At 40.6% G+C, this 20,426-nt stretch overlaps 1 long non-coding RNA gene across 2 annotated transcripts; it reads left to right on the top strand.

The window, feature by feature from the left end:
* Window positions 1-2: 2 nt before the first annotated feature.
* On the top strand, window positions 3-15,452 carry Gm19792. 2 transcript variants are annotated; one of them, XR_003950606.1, is made up of 3 exons: window positions 3-422; window positions 11,304-11,492; window positions 13,734-15,452. It is a non-coding gene; the product is annotated as a predicted gene, 19792 (long non-coding RNA). The 2 variants fall into 2 exon arrangements; XR_003950605.1 differs by having other exon boundaries at window positions 13,737-14,491.
* The last annotated feature ends 4,974 nt before the right edge of the window (window positions 15,453-20,426 follow it).

Below are 20,426 nucleotides of genomic sequence, written 5' to 3'. Positions count from 1 at the left end.
TCCAAAATCATAAAAGAGCACATACTGGAGAGAAGCCATACTAATGTAATCAATGTGACAAAGCCTTTTCACAACACAGTTATCTTCAAATTCATAGAAGAAGATATACAGGAGAGAAACCCTACAAATGGAATCAGTGTGACAAAGCCTTTTCCCAACCTTTGTAACCTCCAATCCGATGAAGAATTTATACTGGAGTGAAATCTTACAAATGAAATGAATGTGACAAAGCTTTTTCCCATCATTATAATCTACAATTCATAAAGGACATACTAGAGAGAAACCTTACAAGTGTAATCAGTTTGTGAAAGTCTTCAAAACATGGTCATCTTTAACAGAATAAAAGAATACATACTGGAGGGAAAAGCTACGAAGGAAATGGATGTGAGCAACCTTTTTACAACACCATCATTTCTGAATGTGTAAGTGATACTGAAGAGAAAGACTGACTCTGATCATAGTCTTAATCGTCATGAACACATTTGTAGGGGCAAGAATCCTTCTGAGTATAAGCAATGTGGTAAAACCTATGCTGTGCAAAGTTATCTCCTGATGCAGCGAGGAGCACATACTGGAGAGAGAGAGAGAGAGAGAGAGAGAGAGAGAGAGAGAGAGAGAGAGAGAGAGAGAGAGAGACACTATAAATATACACAATGTGGTAAACCTTTGCATATCACAGTTATCTTTGAATACATAAAAGAGCACATAATATATCTCAGAATACATAGAAGAAGACACTGGAGAGAGAAACTCTTTGTGAGTAATGTGGTAAGGCCTTTGCAGTTGACATTTACCTCATAATGTATAAATTAACACAGACATAGCAGGGCATGGTGGTGCACTCCTTTAATTCCAGCACTCGGGAGGCAGAGGCAGGCGGATTTCTGAGTTCGAGGCCAGCCTGGTCTACAAAGTGAGTTCCAGGACAGCCAGGGCTATATAGAAACCCTGTTTGAACCCCTCCCCCCCAAAAAAGATTAACACAGACTTGTAAGAAACCTCGTAAAAATAAGGAATGTGGTAAAGCTTGCGTGTGGACCACTTGTTTTTTCTTGAGAAAAATCCATGCTGTAGGGTAACCCTGTAAATGGAGCCACCGTAGAAACATTTTCCATGTCACAGTATCTGTATGTGAGAGTAATACCTTTAGCATGTTCTAGATCTTTTAAAGATTGCATGTCACAATAATATTTTAGAACTTTAAAGAACTCAAAAATAAGGGAATCTATGACTCTGATTGACATGGTCCAAACTTTGGCCAACACAGTTATATTAACTTTTTTTTGTTGTTGTTGTTTTCTTTTTCAAGACAGGGTTTCTCAGTGTAGCCCTTGATGTCCTGGAACTCACTTTGTAGACCAGGCTGGCCTTGAACTCAGAAATCTGCCTGCCTCTGCCTCCCAAGTGCTGGGATTAAAGGTGTGTGCCAACACTGGCCGGCAACATTATTCTTTTTTTTTCTGTTTTTTTTTTCCTTGCATATTTTCTTCATTTACATTTCAAATGCTATTCCAAAAGTATAGGGGACTTTTGGGAACATTATTCATGCTTGAGAAAAACTAGCAACTGTCAACTATCTGCTCAATTATGATGATGTCTCTGTTTTGTTCCTACCTGGAAACTCATAGGGACAAAAGCCTTATGAGGTTCATTGATGAGGTAACTGGTTTAGAATTCACAGTTTACTTTAAGTCCATGAAATAACTCATTCAGGTGTGAAACACTGTTGGTGAGTATTAGTGCTTTTTCTGTTGTTGTGATAAAATGTCTAATGTATTATAGAAAAATGCAATCCCAAATCAGGGTTTCCACCCCAACTTTGGCCATTTCTTTTCTAGGTAAAACACACCCAACTTTTCTATTTGTGATAAATCTTAATCAGCACCAAATATTGGCTGCTATCTATCCTCTATGCTACCATGTCTATTTGCCAGCCAGGAATTTTGTCATATAATTTGCCTTATTTCATCTGGGCTATGTTTAATTCCAAGTAGTCACCACACATGACCATTATTTTGTTATTGACCTAACATAAGGCTTCTTTTTCTCTGTCTACTTTCTTCTCTTCCTTGTGGTTCTCCACTGATCCCAAGTTTAGTATCCCAAAACCTTTTCTATGTCTCTTCTGCCCAGCTACTGCCCATCTATTGATTGTTGTCATCTTTAATAACCAGGCAGAAGTAACTTGAGAGCAAGGTCACATAACGTTTCTTTGGTCTGTGTGCAGATCTTGTCTTCTATGTAGCAATCCGTTTTTAGTTTCCTGCTTTTAACATTACAGTACATAGCAAGAGACGAAACCTCAACATGAAGGTAATTTTTAGAAGCATTTAAATTTCCTTAAAGTTCTAAAGGCATATAGGATCACCATGATATTCTCAGGGCAGCAAGTGTCATTTGTGGCAGCTAAAGCAGGAGCTGAGAGCTCAAGTCCTCAACCAATAGCCTTAAAGAGAGAGTTAGGGCCGGGTGTGGTGTCATTGGCCTTTAATCCCAGCACTTGGGAGGCAGAGGCAGGCAAATTTCTGAGTTCGATGCCAGCCTGGTCTACAGAGTGAGTTCCATCACAGCCAGGGCTACATAGAGAAACCCTGTCTCAAAAACACCGAGAGGGAGGGAGGGAGGGAGGGAGGGAGGGAGGGAGGGAGAGAGAGAGAGAGAGAGGGAGGGAGAGAGAGAGAGAGAGAGAGAGAGAGAGAGAGAGAGAGGACATGAACAAGACATGACTTGATGAAGTAAACTCTGAAATTCAACCTAGTGACATATTTTCTCCAGCAGGCAGACGTTTCCTACATGTCCCCAAATGACACTACTAACTGAGAAGTATTGATTTCTCTGCCATCAATCCTCTATGCTTGCTTTCTGTTACATAAGCCAACTCATGATGAAGAAAAACTCTGTGGATAAGTGTTAGATGCCACAAACCCTGGGTTATAGTTGTTAATGCTTATACAAGAAGAACATCATGAGTAAAATTTTCTTGCACATCAATTTCTTTTAATTTTATTTTTAGGGGTTTGCCTGCATCTTCGGGTGAGTATGTGCATGTCTATGCTGATTTCCAAGATTATTAAGTTGTTGTATCTTCTTATGGCAGAAGATACAGGAAGATGTCCAAACCTGACTCTGTCCCTGGGAATGAAGTTTTCTTAATTACTTGGCCATGTCTCTAGCCATCTAAATAATTAAAGTGTTTTTATCATCATGATGTCAGGAAATAGAAAAAAATCTTATACAAGAGAAAACCCTATCCATGTTGATGACCTCGTTATAGACTGTAACATCACAGATGTTTTCCATATCAGGAAGAATATACTGCTTCATCTCTTCCTCATCAGAGCCTTGATGGAAGTAAATTATTTCCCGTGGTCACTCGAGTGTTATAGTATAGATCACCAATTGTGGTGGTGGTTTTATTTTCAAACATTTGGAATAGATATTAGAGCTTATTCTATGCCTTTCAAATCCATTCACAGATGTTTATTATGCGATCCTTGACTTCCTTCTGTGATTTCTGTTCAGCTTTAATCCCACTTTTCTTGCTGATAGGTACTCTTCTACTGCAATGAAATGAATTGGATACTCATCTTCTAAGTGGTCCATTGTTTATTTAAATATGAGGGCAGTGAGATCATACATTTCAAGTAAGGTTGCTGGTGAAAGCATGGTGGGCGCTGCTTTGTGTGTCATTTTCTCACATATTCCTCTGAGAGTTGGTTGTTATGCATCCTAGCTTTGGTGTCAGTCATTAGTCAGGGTTATCCTTTACTCTTGATAATTATGTGTCAGCCTTCTGAGTACAAGTCCAAAGGTAGAAGATGTACACTCAGTGGGTTCTGTTTTGTCAACACGCTTTAATGATATTAAAATTAAAATGCTTAGGGCTGAGCCGGCCACTGTCCGGACCAGAGGACAGGTGTCTGCCTGGCTCGGGAGGCGGCCTCAGCCTCAGCAGCAGCGGTCGCAGCGGTCGCCATCTTGGTTCCGGGCCTCCACGGAACTTAGGAATTTAGTCTGCACAGGTGAGAGTCTGCACCACAGAAGCTGACAGCTTCTGGGAACTGCCAAAGCAACACAGCTTCTGAGAAAGGTCCTGTTTTGGGCCTTCTTCTTCGGCCAGGAGGAGGTCCAATCACAAGATATCTGTGCACCTTCCCTGTAAGAGAGCTTGCCAGCAGAGAGTGCTCTGAGCACTGAAATTCAGAGGAGAGAATCTGTCTCCCAGGTCTGCTGATAGACGGTAACAGAATCACCAGAAGAACAATCTCTAAACAGAGTCAACTATAACTACTAACTCCAGAGATTACCAGATGGCGAAAGGTAAACATAGGAATCTAACTAACAGGAACCAAGACCACTCATCATCATCAGAACCCAGCACTCCCACTTCGCCCAGTCCAGGGCACCCCAACACACCCGAAAACCTAGACCTAGATTTAAAAGCATATCTCATGATGATGGTAGAGGACATCAAGAAGGACTTTAATAAATCACTTAAAGAAATACAGGAGAACACTGCTAAAGAGTTACAAGTCCTTAAAGAAAAACAGGAAAACACAATCAAACAGGTAGAAGTCCTTACAGAAAAAGAGGAAAAAACATACAAACAGGTGATGGAAGTGAACAAAACCATACTAGACCTAAAAAGGGAAGTAGACACAATAAAGAAAACTCAAAGCGAGGCAACACTAGAGATAGAAACCCTAGGAAAGAAATCTGGAACCATAGATTTGAGCATCAGCAACAGAATACAAGAGATGGAAGAGAGAATCTCAGGTGCAGAAGATTCCATAGAGAACATCGGCACAACAATCAAAGAAAATGGAAAATGCAAAAAGATCCTAACTCAAAATATCCAGGAAATCCAGGACACAATAAGAAGACCAAACGTACGGATAATAGGAGTGGATGAGAATGAAGATTTTCAACTCAAAGGTCCAGCAAACATCTTCAACAAAATTATTGAAGAAAACTTCCCAAATCTAAAGAATGAGATGCATATGAACATACAAGAAGCCTACAGAACTCCAAATAGACTGGACCAGAAAAGAAATTCCTCCCGACACATAATAATCAGAACATCAAATGCACTAAATAAAGATAGAATACTAAAAGCAGTAAGGGAAAAAGGTCAAGTAACATATAAAGGCAAGCCTATCAGAATTACACCAGATTTTTCACCAGAGACTATGAAAGCCAGAAGAGCCTGGACAGATGTTATACAGACACTAAGAGAACACAAACTGCAGCCCAGGCTACTATACCCAGCCAAACTCTCAATTATCATAGAGGGAGAAACCAAAGTATTCCACGACAAAACCAAATTCACGCATTATCTCTCCACGAATCCAGCCCTTCAAAGGATAATAACAGAAAAAAACCAATACAAGAACGGGAACAACGCCCTAGAAAAAACAAGAAGGTAATCCCTCAACAAACCTAAAAGAAGACAGCCACAAGAACAGAATGCCAACTTTAACAACGAAAATAACAGGAAGCAACAATTACTTTTCCTTAATATCTCTTAACATCAATGGTCTCAACTCCCCAATAAAAAGACATAGACTAACAAACTGGCTACACAAACAAGACCCAACATTTTGCTGCTTACAGGAAACACATCTCAGAGAAAAAGATAGACACTACCTCAGAAAGAAAGGCTGGAAAACAATTTTCCAAGAAAATGGTATGAAGAAACAAGCTGGAGTAGCCATCCTAATATCTGATAAGATTGACTTTCAACCCAAAGTCATCAAAAAAGACAAGGAGGGGCACTTCATTCTCATCAAAGGTAAAATCCTCCAAGAGTAACTATGAATTCTGAATATCTATGCTCCAAATACAAGGGCAGCCACATTCATTAAAGAAACTTTAGTAAAGCTCAAAGCACACATTGCACCTCACACAATAATAGTGGGAGACTTCAACACACCACTTTCACCAATGGACAGATCATGGAAACAGAAACTAAACAGGGACACACTGAAACTAACAGAAGTGATGAAACAAATGGATCTGACAGATATCTACAGAACATTTTATCCTAAAACAAAAGGATATACCTTCTTCTCAGCACCTCATGGTACCTTCTCCAAAATTGACCACATAATAGGTCACAAAAGAGGCCTCAACAGATTCAAAAATATTGAAATTGTCCCATGTATCCTATCAGATCACCATGCACTAAGGCTGATCTTCAATAACAAAATAAATAACAGGAAGGCAACATTCACGTGGAAACTGAATAACACTCTTCTCAATGATACCTTGGTCAAGGAAGGAATAAAGAAAGAAATTAAAGACTTTTTAGAGTTTAATGAAAATGAAGCCACAACGTACCCAAACCTTTGGGACACAATGAAAGCATTTCTAAGAGGGAAACTCATAGCTCTGAGTGCCTCCAAGAAGAAACAGGAGAGAGCACATACTAGTAGCTTGACAACACATCTAAAAGCTCTAGAAAAAATGGAAGCAAATTCACCCAGGAGGAGTAGATGGCAGGAAATAATCAAACTCAGGGGTGAAATCAACCAAGTGGAAACAAGAAGAACTATTCAAAGAATTAACCAAACGAGGAGTTGGTTCTTTGAGAAAATCAACAAGATAGATTAAACCCTTAGCTAGACTCACTAGAGGGCACAGGGACAAAATCCTAATTAACAAAATCAGAACTGAAAAGGGAGACATAACAACAGATCCTGAAGAAATCCAAAACACCATCAGATCCTTCTACAAAAGGCTATACTCAACAAAACTGGAAAACCTCGACGAAATGGACAAATTTCTGGACAGATACCAGGTACCAAAGTTGAATCAGGATCAAGTTGACCTTCTAAACAGTCCCATATCCCCTAAAGAAATAGAAGCAGTTATTAATAGTCTCCCAGCCAAAAAAAGCCAAGGACCAGACGGGATTAGTGCAGAGTTCTATCAGACCTTCAAAGAAGATCTAATTCCAGTTCTGCACAAACTTTTTCACAAGATAGAAGTAGAAGGTACTCTACCCAACTCATTTTATGAAGCCACTATTACTCTGATACCTAAACCACAGAAAGACGCAACAAAGATAGAGAACTTCAGACCAATTTCCCTTATGAATATCGATGCAAAAATCCTCAATAAAATTCTCGCTAACCGAATCCAAGAACACATTAAAGCAATCGTCCATCCTGACCAAGTAGGTTTTATTCCAGGGATGCAGGGGTGGTTTAATATACGAAAATCCATCAATGTAATCCATTATATAAACAAACTCAAAGTCAAAAACCACATGATCATCTCGCTAGATGCAGAAAAACCATTTGACAAGATCCAACACCCATTCATGATAAAAGTTCTGGAAAGATCAGGAATTCAAGGCCCATACCTAAACATGATAAAAGCAATCTACAGCAAACCAGTAGCCAACATCAAAGTAAATGGAGAGAAGCTGGAAGCAATCCGACTAAAATCAGGGAGTAGACAAGGCTGCCCACTTTCTCCCTACCTTTTCAACATAGTACTTGAAGTATTAGCCAGAGCAATTCGACAACAAAAGGAGATCAAGGGGATACAAATTGGAAAAGAGGAAGTCAAAATATCACTTTTTGCAGATGATATGATAGTATATATAAGTGACCCTAAAAATTCCACCAGAGAACCCCTAAACCTGATAAACAGCTTCGGTGAAGTAGCTGGATATAAAATTAACTCAAACAAGTCAATGGCCTTTCTCTACACAAAGAATAAACAGGCTGAGAAAGAAATTAGGGAAACAACACCCTTCTCAATAGTCACAAATAATATAAAATATCTTGGCGTGACTCTAAGGAAGTGAAAGATCTGTATGATAAAAACTTCAAATCTCTGAAGAAAGAAATTAAAGAAGATCTCAGAAGATGGAAAGATCTCCCATGCTCATGGATTGGCAGGATCAACATTGTAAAAATGGCTATCTTGCCCAAAGCAATCTACAGATTCAATGCAATCCCCATCAAAATTCCAACTCAATTCTTCAACGAATTAGAAGGAGCAATTTGCAAATTCATCTGGAATAACAAAAAACCTAGGATAGCAAAAAGTCTTCTCAAGGATAAAAGAACCTCTGGTGGAATCACCATGCCTGACCTAAAGCTTTACTACAGAGCAATTGTGATAAAAACTGCATGGTACTGGTATAGAGACAGACAAGTAGACCAATGGAATAGAATTGAAGACCCAGAAATGAACCCACACACCTATGGTCACTTGATCTTCGACAAGGGAGCTAAAACCATCCAGTGGAAGAAAGACAGCATTTTCAACAATTGGTGCTGGCACAACTGGTTGTTATCATGTAGAAGAATGCGAATCGATCCATACTTATCTCCTTGTACTAAGGTCAAGTCTAAGTGGATCAAGGAACTTCACATAAAACCAGAGACACTGAAACTTATAGAGGAGAAAGTGGGGAAAAGCCTTGAAGATATGGGCACAGGGGGAAAATTCCTGAACAGAACAGCAAAGGCTTGTGCTGTAAGATCGAGAATTGACAAATGGGACCTAATGAAACTCCAAAGTTTCTGCAAGGCAAAAGACACCGTCAATAAGACAAAAAGACCACCAACAGATTGGGAAAGGATCTTTACCTATCCTAAATCAGATAGGGGACTAATATCCAACATATATAAAGAACTCAAGAAGGTGGACTTCAGAAAATCAAATAACCCAATTAAAAAATGGGGCTCAGAACTGAACAAAGAATTCTCACCTGAGGAATACCGAATGGCAGAGAAGCACCTGAAAAAATGTTCAACATCCTTAATCATCAGGGAAATGCAAATCAAAACAACCCTGAGATTCCACCTCACACCAGTCAGAATGGCTAAGATCAAAAATTCAGGTGACAGCAGATGCTGGCGTGGATGTGGAGAAAGAGGAACACTCCTCCATTGTTGGTGGGATTGCAGGCTTGTACAACCAGTCTGGAAATCAGTCTGGCGGTTCCTCAGAAAATTTTACATAGTACTACCGGAGGATCCAGCAATACCTCTCCTGGGCATATATCCAGAAGATGCCCCAACTGGTAAGAAGGACACATGCTCCACTATGTTCATAGCAGCCTTATTTATAATAGCCAGTAGCTGGAAAGAACCCAGATGCCCCTCAACAGAGGAATGGATACAGAAAATGTGGTACATTTACACAATGGAGTACTACTCAGCTATTAAAAAGAATGAATTTATGAAATTCCTAGCCAAATGGATGGACCTGGAGGGCATCATCCTGAGTGAGGTAACACATTCACAAAGGAACTCACACAATATGTACTCACTGATAAGTGGATATTAGCCCAAAACCTAGGATACCCAAGATATAAGATACAATTTCCTAAACACATGAAACTCAAGAAAAATGAAGACTGAAGTGTGGACACTATGCCCCTCCTTAGAATTGGGAACAAAACACCCTTGGAAGGAGTTACAGAGACAAAGTTTGGAGCTGAGATGAAAGGATGGACCATGTAGAGACTGCCATATCCAGGGATCCACCCCATAATCAGCATCCAAACGCTGACACCATTGCATACACTAGCAAGATTTTATCGAAAGGACCCAGATGTAGCTGTCTCTTGTGAGACTATGCCGGGGCCTAGCAAACACAGAAGTGGATGCTCACAGTCAGCTAATGGATGGATCACAGGGCTCCCAATGGAGGAGCTAGAGAAAGTACCCAAGGAGCTAAAGGGATCTGCAACCCTATCGGTGGAACAACAGTATGAACTAACCAGTACCCCGGAGCTCTTGACTCTAGCTGCATATGTATCAAAAGATGGCCTAGTCGGCCATCACTGGAAAGAGAGGCCCATTGGACACGCAAACTTTATATGCCCCAGTACAGGGCAACGGCAGGGCCAAAAAGGGGGAGTGGGTGGGTAGGGGAGTGGGGTGGGTGGGTATGGGGGACTTTTGGTATAGCATTGGAAATGTAAATGAGCTAAATACCTAATAAAAAATGGAAAAGGAAAAAAAAAAAAAAAGAAGTACGTCAGAAGGTATGCTTGCCCCCAGCTGGACAAAAGCAGGAAGTACGTCGGTGTGTGGGGTTTGTAAAAGAAAAAAAAAAATGCTTAGGGCTAGAGAGATGGCTCATCGGTTAAGAATACTGATTGCTCTTCCAATGGCCCTGAGTTCAAATCCCAGCAACCACATGGTGGCTCACAACCATCTGCAATGAGATCTGATGCCCTCTTCTGGTGTGTCTCAAGAAGGCATCAGATCTCAAATATAATAAATAAATCTTAAAAAAATTAAAATGCTTAATAGACGAAAATAGAAAGAACAATGATACCTTAGGTATACACGCAAAGCATTCTATTCATCTATCTCAGAGACGTAATAATGTAGAATAATTAATAATCAACTGTGTCTGTCACAACATAGCTTTACATTCATTGTGTATGTATAAATTATTTATCATTCCATGGTACTTCATATCTTGCGAGTTGTGCAATTGGCATTTCATCTTGACCCACTGCCTTCTAAGGAAATTATCTGTATTGTAAGTGTGGTGAACGTCATTTTACAATTTTTTACTTGGGTTTGTATAGAATATGGTGATGGGTTTTTATGGATCCACAGATATGTGGAGACTCGAAGACAACTTTGTGGCTTCTACTTTTGGCTATCATTATACTGAGATCAAGGATAAGTTGGCAGCCTTGCTGACCAACTACTTTCATACTAGGCCTTCTCGGTCATAGTCACATAAGATTAAATGAAAGATTACAGCAGTAAAATACGGTCTTCTTTTCAGATTGTAAACTTATTGTCATCTAACGTTGGAAGAAAAGAGGACAAATTGAATAATAAGAATATAAAACACTCCTACATCCCTTTTTTGTAATGGGTCAGTTTTAGTTTTAGAAGGAAACACTTATTAAATATAGGTGGGCATGTTGTTCCCAGATAAAACCTTTTTTTTTTTTTTTGGCTTAATGAGGCTGAGTGGTTCAGCCTAGCTGGTTAGAGTAGTTAGGACACAGTCCCTAGTCCTAACACTATTAACAGAAGTCTCCCATTGTAGTCTCCCCTCCCCCAGCCTGAAACCTGTTTGCTCTGGGGTGGAGCTTTTTGCTCATTCGTTCTGCCACGCCCACTGCTGGAACCTGCCGCCTTGCTGTTCCAAAGCCATCATGTGCTCACCCTGCTACTGGATTCCGAGATTATTTGGTGGGAATCGGGTCCCCTCCCCCTTCCTTCATAACTGAGTGTTGCAACAGTAAAAATTGAACTTTGATCAGAGTGACTTTTGACTTGGCTCCGTTCTTTCTTCCGCCCGTCTAGTTCTTCTCTTTCAGCCTGAGTTGCCATCTCAGTCGAACCGTTCATTGGGAGCTGCAGGCCGGCCGCAACAGTTTGGCGCCCGAACAGGGACCTGGAGAATGGCAGAAGGGTGCTGAGAAAACGCTGTTGGTGTGGAGCTCCACAGGAAAGGCAAAAGATCTTCGTATCAGACCCCGAAGCAATGAACAGGTACACATGCTAGCGCTAGCTTAATAATTTCATTTTTGTAAGGTATTGCTGAGGGTGCGGTAAGATATGAGCTAAGCTTAAATCGGTGCTAACCCAACGCTTGTTCTGCTTAGGTCAGCAGCGTGTTAATCGGAACTAGAAACGGGAATCAGGTGGTCGGCCGCAGCTTTTTAGGAAGCTGCTTTAGGCAGAAAAAGGAGGGTTTAAAGTTATAGATCAGGCGGTTGCCCCTAGTTTTCAGGAGTTGTTTCAGGCCAGAGGAGTAAGGCTTGAAGTACAATTGGTAAAAAAAAAAATTTAGGTAAGATAGGTAGCTGTTGCCCATGGTTCAAGGAAGAAGAAACAGTAGATTGCGAAACCTGGGAGAAAGTTGGTGAGGCCTTGAAAATCGTTCAGGCAGATAATTTTACCTTAGGCCTCTGGGCACTCGTAAATGATGCTATAAAAGATATCACTTCTCCAGGGCTAAATTGTCCCCAGGCAGAGCTTGTGGTATCTCAGGAGGAGTGCCTATCAGAGAGGGCCTCCTCAGAAAAAGATCTTCTTAACTCAAAAATTGATAAATGTAGAAACTCAGATGATAAACTGATTTTTAACAAAAATCACTCAGATAGAGGAGCTGCCCATTATTTTAATGAAAATTGGTTCTCTTGTGAATCTCCCGCTCCACCTATAGTCCCCACCTAGGGAGGTGCTACTCATAGGGATACACGACTAAGCAAGTTAGAGTTTGAAATTAAGCTTCAGAGGCTGACTAATGAGCTTCGAGAACTAAAAAAGATGTCAGAAGCGGAGAAGAGTAACTCTTCTGTAGTTCACCAGGTGCCACTAAAAAGAGCTGTGAGTCAGGCTCATGGAAAAGGACAGAATAGGTCTGATATGCTAGCCTTTCCTGTGGTCGAGGTAGTTGATCAGCAAGATACTAGGGCCAGACGTTACCAGACTTTGGATTTCAAGTTGATAAAAGAGTTAAAGGCCGCTGTTGTGCAATATGGCCCTTCAGCCCCATTCACTCAAGCATTACTGGACACAGTTGTGGAGTCACATTTAACCCCCTTAGATTAAAAGACTCTTTCTAAGGCTATGCTGTCAGGAGGAGATTTTTTTGCTTTGGGATTCTGAATGGCGAGACGCCAGTAAGAAAACTGCTGCTTCTAACGCTCAGGCTGGTAATTCAGACTGGGATAACAACATGCTTTTAGGAGAGGGTCCATATGAGGGACAGACAAATCAGATTGATTTTTCCGTTGCAGTGTACGCGCAAATTGCAACAGCCGCATGCCATGCTTGGGGACAGTTGCCAGTCAAAGGAGATATTGGTGGAAGTTTAGCTAACATTCGGCAGAGTTCTGATGAACCATATCAGGACTTTGTGGACAGGCTATTGATTTCAGCTAGTAGAATCCTTAGAAGTTCAGACACGGGAAGTCCTTTTGTTATACAATTGGCTTATGAGAATGCTAACGCAATATGCCAAACTGCGATTCAACCGCATAAGGGACAGACAAATTTGGCGGGATATGTCCATCTTTGTGCAGACATCGGGTCTTCCTGCGAGATCTCGCAGGGAACCCATGCACAAACAATGTTCTCGAGGAAACGAGAAAATAATTCGGTATCAAACATAAAACTAGAATTCCTTACAACCCCATGGGACAAGAAATAGTTGAACGTGCTCATCGCACCTTAAAAATTTGGCTTTTTAAAACAAAAGAGGGGCAGCTATTTCCCCCAAGGTCACCAAAGGCCCACCTTGCCTTTACCTTATTTGTTCTAAATTTTTTGCAAACTGATATTAAAGGTCAGTCTACAGCGGATCGCCATTGGCATCCAGTTACTTCTAATTCTTATGCGTTGATAAAATAGAAGGACCCCCTGACTAACGAATGGAAGGGTCCAGATCCGGTTCTAATCTGGGGAAGGGGCTCAGTTTGTGTTTTTTCACGAGATGAAGATGGAGCGCGGTGGCTGCCAGAGAGATTAATTCGTCAGATGAACACAGATTCTGACTCTTCTCATAAATATCATTCTAAAGACTAAAATTCCTCTTGTGCTTAGAATTCAGCTGGGAACGAAAGCTCCCAGAAAAGCTGTTTTCCTGCTACTCTCTGAGCCTGCTACCGGACAGAAGGCTAGAGATTAACCTCAGCTTTACTATTTGCATTTAAATAAAGTACCTGGACTTCCCCAAAAGAATATCTGCTTTCTTACTTTCTCACTGTCTAGTCTTTGTTTTTCAAGCAGGTCAATCAACATTCTCCAGCCGGACCAGTGGATGTGCATCCCCGCCCCCCTAGAGCGCAATGGTGGCAGCTGCTATCTTCATTCCCAGGACATTCCAGCACGTGGTTTTCAGTCTGAGTTGAAATTTAGGTTTACCAAGAGGGCTAGAAAAGTAGATATTTCTAATATTAATAGAGATTGGTTTTTATTTTAATAGACAGGCTTAGTCCCTTAGCTGGCCTCTGGCTTTTTACCCTTGCTGTTACTGCAAGGTGTCCTTAGTTCCTCAGGCTGTGGAAATAACAGAGATGAAGAGGAACGACTCCCAGCTCCTATTTTAGCCACGAATCGTGGTGTTACTAATGACATAATTCTTGCCTAGGCCTTGCTAAATCTGAGGTTGATAATTCTCCTTTAGGAGCTGCACAGTACTCAGAACTGTGCATACTGGTTCGTGATCATACGAATACAGTATGGGTATCGCTTGGTGCAAAGAACTACTGCAGGGGAAGGTCCAGCTTAACCATTTCTGAGTTTCCTGTGGGTTATACCCGGTTTAAAAAGGAGGTTGGTATCTAATTTTGGCTAAAAACCAAAAATATCTACGGCTCTGCCTCCCCTCCCCAAAAGATACCAAGAGCCACAGGTGTGGGTCGTGACAGCACCCACGGGAGAAATGGGGTCAATGTCCACCCAAGCCAAGGTTAAAAGCCCACTCATCTACAGATGAGAAAATCATTTGATCACCTCAGTTAAGCGTTGCCTTATTTAACTTAATTAATAGGGGGGAGAGAGGTTGGAGACCGTACTGTCTTCACTGCCTCCCACCCCAAAATAAAAAGCCAATTGGCCTTCTACTACGGAGCCAGTCGTCACCCCCTTCTCCCTGTTTCCCACCTGTCATCCAAAAATGCGGAGGAATATCAACTCAGTGTTATTTTTAATGAAGTGTATTTCTAATTTGTTCAGCCAAACTTAGCCAGGGTTCCAACGCCCTACTTAAAATTCAACTAGGAAGTTACCTATTCAGTACTAATTAGCATTATAAAGTCAGAGCCTACAGCTCCAGGCTTTTCTGTTAGTTGTTTACTGGGATAGAAAGGACAGTCTTAGCCAGATACAGTTTACCATAAGAAAAGTTAGGGAATCCCACGGAGACAGGTTTTTTCTTTAGCCCTAGAATTCAGGCAAAACTATTGAGCATAGATAAAAAATTTTTTTTTTGCCTCAGGCCAGCTTTTTCTTTTTTTAAATTTTTTGTTAACAAAAGGGAGGAGATGTAGTCTCCCCTCCCCCAGCCTGAAACCTGCTTGCTCTGGGGTGGAGCTTCCTGCTCATTCATTCTGTCACGTCCACTGCTGGAACCTGCTGCCTTGCTGTTCCAAAGCCATCACGTGCTCAACCTGCTACTGGACCCCAAGATTATTTGGTGGGAATCGGGTCCCCTCCCCCTTTCTTCATAACTGAGTGTTGCAACAGTAAAAATTGAGCTTTGATCAGAGTGACTTTTGACTTGGCTCCATTCTTTCTTCCGAGCCCGTCTAGTTCTTCTCTTTCAGCCCCAGTTGCCATCTCAGTTGAACTGTTCGTTGCGAGCTGCAGGACGGCCACAACATCCCATCATATGTAGATTTCCTACCTAAAAACCTCTCTCCCAACTAAGAACAATATTATTTTGATTTATGGTGGCATCTGTTATAATTCACCAAAACCAGAGTAGACTTTTTTTTTCAAGACAGGATTTCTCTGTACAGCCCTGGCTGTCCTGGAACTCACTTTGTAGACCAGGCTGTCCTTGAACTCAGAAATCTGCCTGCCTCTTCCTCCCAAGTGCTGGGATTAAAGGCATGCACCATCACCACCTGGCTCAAGGGTAGACTTCTAGGTTTATTCTACAGATGGTAAAACTGAGGGTCACAGAGTTAAGTTGCTTCTGAATATACTTTATTGGAACTATTCATCTTTCACACGCTGTAATTCTAATGAATTAGTAATTGAAGTGGAAGCCACCTAAACCAGGCATGGTTGCACATGCCTATATTTATGGTACTTACAGAGGGAGGACACCAGGATTTCACAGTCATCCAAGTTAAAAGTGGTCAACAGGGTGTGTTGTAAGGGCCAGAGAGCCAAGGCAGACTGTGATTGTCTCAGGACAGTAGCCATAGTCTTCCCTGCAGCTCCAGAAGCTCGGGGTCATGACACCAATAAGTGTTATCTGAGATGTTTACCACTCTAAGTTTTCTATTCTTCATGTTTTTTGCACAAGATATCCTAGGTCACTTCAGGAGCAGATTCTCCCATAAGTCAAAAAATTATCCTCAGGCTGGGATTAGCTTCCTCATGGCATATTCAATGCAAACTATTCATCCCTGAAAAAATCAAATACACAGTCAAGGGAAATGCACACAGCAGGTTTTCTTCATGTATTTGTGAATTATTTTTCATCCTTAACAAAGAAGATATTGGAACACTTTTGGGAATGGATAAAGAATAGAAAATGAAGAAGAAAATAATGCAATATTTTTACTTAACATGTACAAAAGTACAATTTAAATAAGCACCTTGTCAGACAGTCAGCCTAGCAGTTAACATAAACTGGATATTGTTACAGTAGACAGAGGTTCCATTCCCCAAACTACCTGGCTGTTAACTATTATTGGGAATTATTTGCTGTTGCCTTCTGTTCTCAAACACATGCATGCAAAATAAAATTAAAATACATATAAAATAAAATTTAAAAATTATAGCTCAAAAACCTGGAATTCTCCACACTGAAGTCATGGCCCTGAGATTGACAGTAGTCTGGCTAATTGGAATGTAACTCTTTCTTGTCCTGCATTGATGCACCCATTACCTTCCTCTGAACCAGCTTGCTCAAGAAGAAACATCTGGTTTAGAGTAGCTCAAAAGAATTGTTCATGTAGGAGCAATAACCATATAGTACTGTTAGGCGACTTTTCCAATATTCTATATTTGTGTTTTGTGTCCCTTGTATGTGTGAGAATTGTAGCACTGATACATCTTTTAACTCTATCTTTGAAATCCTACTTCATGGTTAAAATGTGAACTTGAGTTATAAATCCCCATGTGCCTCAGTGGCTAGACTTGCAGACTCCTTTCCCTATTGCTGTGGTTCAAAGGATAACCTGGGCCCTAAAACTTAAAAAGAATTAATATGGTAGCAAATGTGAAATACAAAATCTGTTCTTGGCTGGTTTTTCTTTGAGCTGAATACACACTCTTTGTAAAGAGATTTTTCAAAATAATCATTTACTTTTGTGCAGTGATTTCCTTATCAAAACACATCAGTGCTAGAGCAGCTATACTTCCAGCCTAGAAAGATGTTTCTGAGAAAAACTCTCCCACTTACACCCAGGTGGCCTTGATCTCAGTTCTTGCTCCTGAGGGCAATAACATATTTTCTTCTTGATTAAGCTAGCCAAATGGTTAAATGAACTCAGTTTTAAATGACCTGTTCGAGCCATGTAGTCAACTTTCCATTGCAGTAAGGAGGAAAAGATTTGCATGTGGAGCATGGCTATTACCTTCAGACCAGAGTAGGAGGACAAGATTCTTGTGTAATTCACGAAAAGACATTGGGCACACAAACAATTGTTAGTATCACCATTATGTAGAAGTACCAGGTTTTTCCAGGGTGAGTGATTTTGTAATTCCCCAGCATTTATTAATTCATGTCATGTGAGTGAAAGCAGATCAGACTGGTGGGCATACACATTGGGAATATTAGCTTGGTCCAATGAATATTGAATTTCCGATTAGATGTCAATATTGCCTATATGTCCAATCCACTTGCAAATTTACTTCAGCTCAGAGAGCTGACAAACAGGACAGTGATTTCATGTGATTCCATGTGTTAAGTTTCATAACTCAGCAGCTAACATTGTTCATAGCGGTGAGGTAAAACCCTATATTCTTAACAGCCTTCCCTCTGCCAGGGAATGCTCTCCTTTTGTTGAAAAATTGGTGGAGTTATGTGAGAACTTTTCAAAGATGTTTATCTTTTTAAAGAGTTAATAATTGATTTCAGTTTTTTGTTTGTATGTTTGTTTGTTTGTTTGTTTGTTCTGAGACAGGGTTTCTCTGTGTAATCCTGGTTGTCCTGGAACTCAATCTGTAGACCAGGCTGGCCTCAAACTCAGAAATCCACCTGCCTCTGCCTCCCAAGTGCTGGGATAAAAGTTGTTCGCCTCCACCGCCCATGATTTCAGTTTTTGAATGTGATTTCCTTTAAATGCATCTCTGCTATTGTCTCTTAATATTTTTCATTCTCAAATACTTCCCAGTCATTAAAAATTCCTTTTCATTTTTAAAGATGCTGTAGGTTATTTATTTCTGTTTAGAGCATTATCTCTTGTACTACAAGCTGGTTTATACTCTGTAATTTAGAATTAATTTGACCTTCCAATCCTGTCTCTGTTACCACAATCTCCGATGTCAGTCAGTCCTGCACCTCTCCCAGCCTGGACCTTGATTGTGCATTGAAAGGAAAGATAGGTCAGTGAATGATTGTCACCCAACTTCTGTTTTCTGTTGAGACTGTCAAATGAAGCTTTACCTGTGTAATAATTGAATTTTGTGACCAAGTTTGAGATATGTTTTGTCACAGCCCAGAAAAGGATGGGACAAATGTCAATAATATCTCTGCTTTGACAGTACTTAAGATTAGCATCGGGGTAATCAATTTTAGATGATTGATAACTGTCCTGTTCCATTTTTCTATCCAACCCCAGGCAATCAATAATCTGGATAAAAAGCTGAACTTGCTAAAATGTCAAATTACTGTAGTTACACTAGTTCTACCAAGAATAATATCTAGGTAATGATTGTGTTCCTACTGAATGAGACATTTTTTCCCATGTTTTAAGATGATCCTACTGAGAGAGTAGGCCTGAGTAATACTTGGTGTGCTCTAATACACTTCCCTCCTCTATGGAGCACATAATCATCAAGCCTTTTCCACTTTAAAAACTGTATTTTCCATTATACTTACAGCATTCCCACCATCTCTCTTCTGTCTCTGAATTCCTTCATAGACAATTTATTCTTTTTCATGACGGCCATTTCTCCTTAAACAACAGTTACTGTTTGAATGTGACCTATGTTTGCCTGCAGGACTTCCCAGCTATGAAGCTAATTGATGGCTGAACTGACTGTAGGTGTGTAAGAGAATGTAGACATGATGTACCCTGTTCCTTGATTGAATGAATCAAGTAGACATGCTCTGGAAGACTGCAAGATCTTCTTCATATCTAAAATTTCCCAGTCTAGGACCCTGTCTGCACCCATTGTGGAATGTCAGAGCTCAATAGGCCTGGCCTCTCTCAGTCATTTGATCTCTTCCCATCCAGTGGCAGTGCTGCTACTTTCCTGAGGTCCAGCAGGGTGACCCTAGATAGTGATGGACTCTGGAAAGAGCTAACACTCAGTAGCTACAGTAGGAGGTACCTTGTGGGTTCATTTTAAGATTCTCCTCTGAAGCAGCCCTACAAGAAATACTATTGCGTTGGCAAGCAAACACTCTCTGAGGATTGAAGCAAGATATGGTGTTTAAATGGGAATGTCACCCATTGCTTCTATGTTGAATACTTATTTTCCAGTACCTGGAATTCTTTGGGAGGAATAGTTAAAAAGTCTGAGATAATCATTCTGGGGAATTGGGGTGACACCTACCTCTGTATCAAAGGTTGGGGAGGTTTGCTATCACCAATAGCAAAATGCTCACTAAGTAAATAAAATAACCCCCTTGCAGCTTTTGGATTCAAGGCAGGTATTTTATCTGTTTCACAGAGAACACACCCTATCTTATTGTCCTCTTGATCTGTGGATGATTTGTGCTCCACAAGTGTTATTGCTTACTAAGCAGTGGAACACTCCAGTAGGAGAATTGGCCTCAGGCAATGAGTTCCTTGTTTGGCTAATCAGTGCAACATGGGCAGTCCTTCAAGCATATACACACAACAAATTAAAATGCAATCAGCAAGTTTTATTTATGTATTTGGGTCTTCATAGTCACACATATGTAACAAAGAAGAAATTGGCAGAGAAGAATTTAGGATGGAAATGGGAGAAGCAAGGGGGTAAATTGTTGAAGGATATTTGAATATGGTTCATTGAAAACCTAACTGGTAATGAAATATTCAAGTTTAGGAAGACATTGCCTTTTAAGATAGAGCTAGGTGTGTCCAGAAACCTTGTCTGGGTGTGGCTCTGAAAGTCTAAGCCTCAATAAAGAGAATGCTAAAGAATCGTTTGTTCCTGCCTTTTTTAAGGTAAATTGTTTGGGAGGAGTCTTGTGGTCTTGATGATTGAGGCAAAGTCTGTGGGCTGACACTGAGGAGCTCCACAATAAAGTTGAAAAGTTTTGGCCCCTTACAGAGTTGGATTGGATCCTTCTACCACCACCATGAACTGACTTCTTACAGCCTGCCAAGGGTGTAGTGAGAGAGGTCGAACCTTCTTTTATAGCAATTAGACATTTGAGAGCTCTCCTTGGTGGGTACTCTCTTCAGACTCTATCGTCTTACAATTGCATCATGGAAGAAGAGGGGTAAGATATAGCAGGACACAAATAAAACAGGATTTGAAAAAAGAGAGTGTTGGAGTCCACATATGTTTCAGTGAGCTCAAGAGAAAGGTAGCCTTGCTAGGTAAAAGGGCATAGATAGAAGATTTCTGAGCATCTAACAG

The sequence above is a fragment of the Mus musculus genome, chromosome 13 (genome assembly GCF_000001635.26).
Source record: "Mus musculus strain C57BL/6J chromosome 13, GRCm38.p6 C57BL/6J".
NCBI lineage: Eukaryota > Metazoa > Chordata > Mammalia > Rodentia > Muridae > Mus > Mus musculus.
Note: the sequence above shows the minus strand (reverse complement) of the source record. Positions and strands in the feature narration are given on the sequence as shown.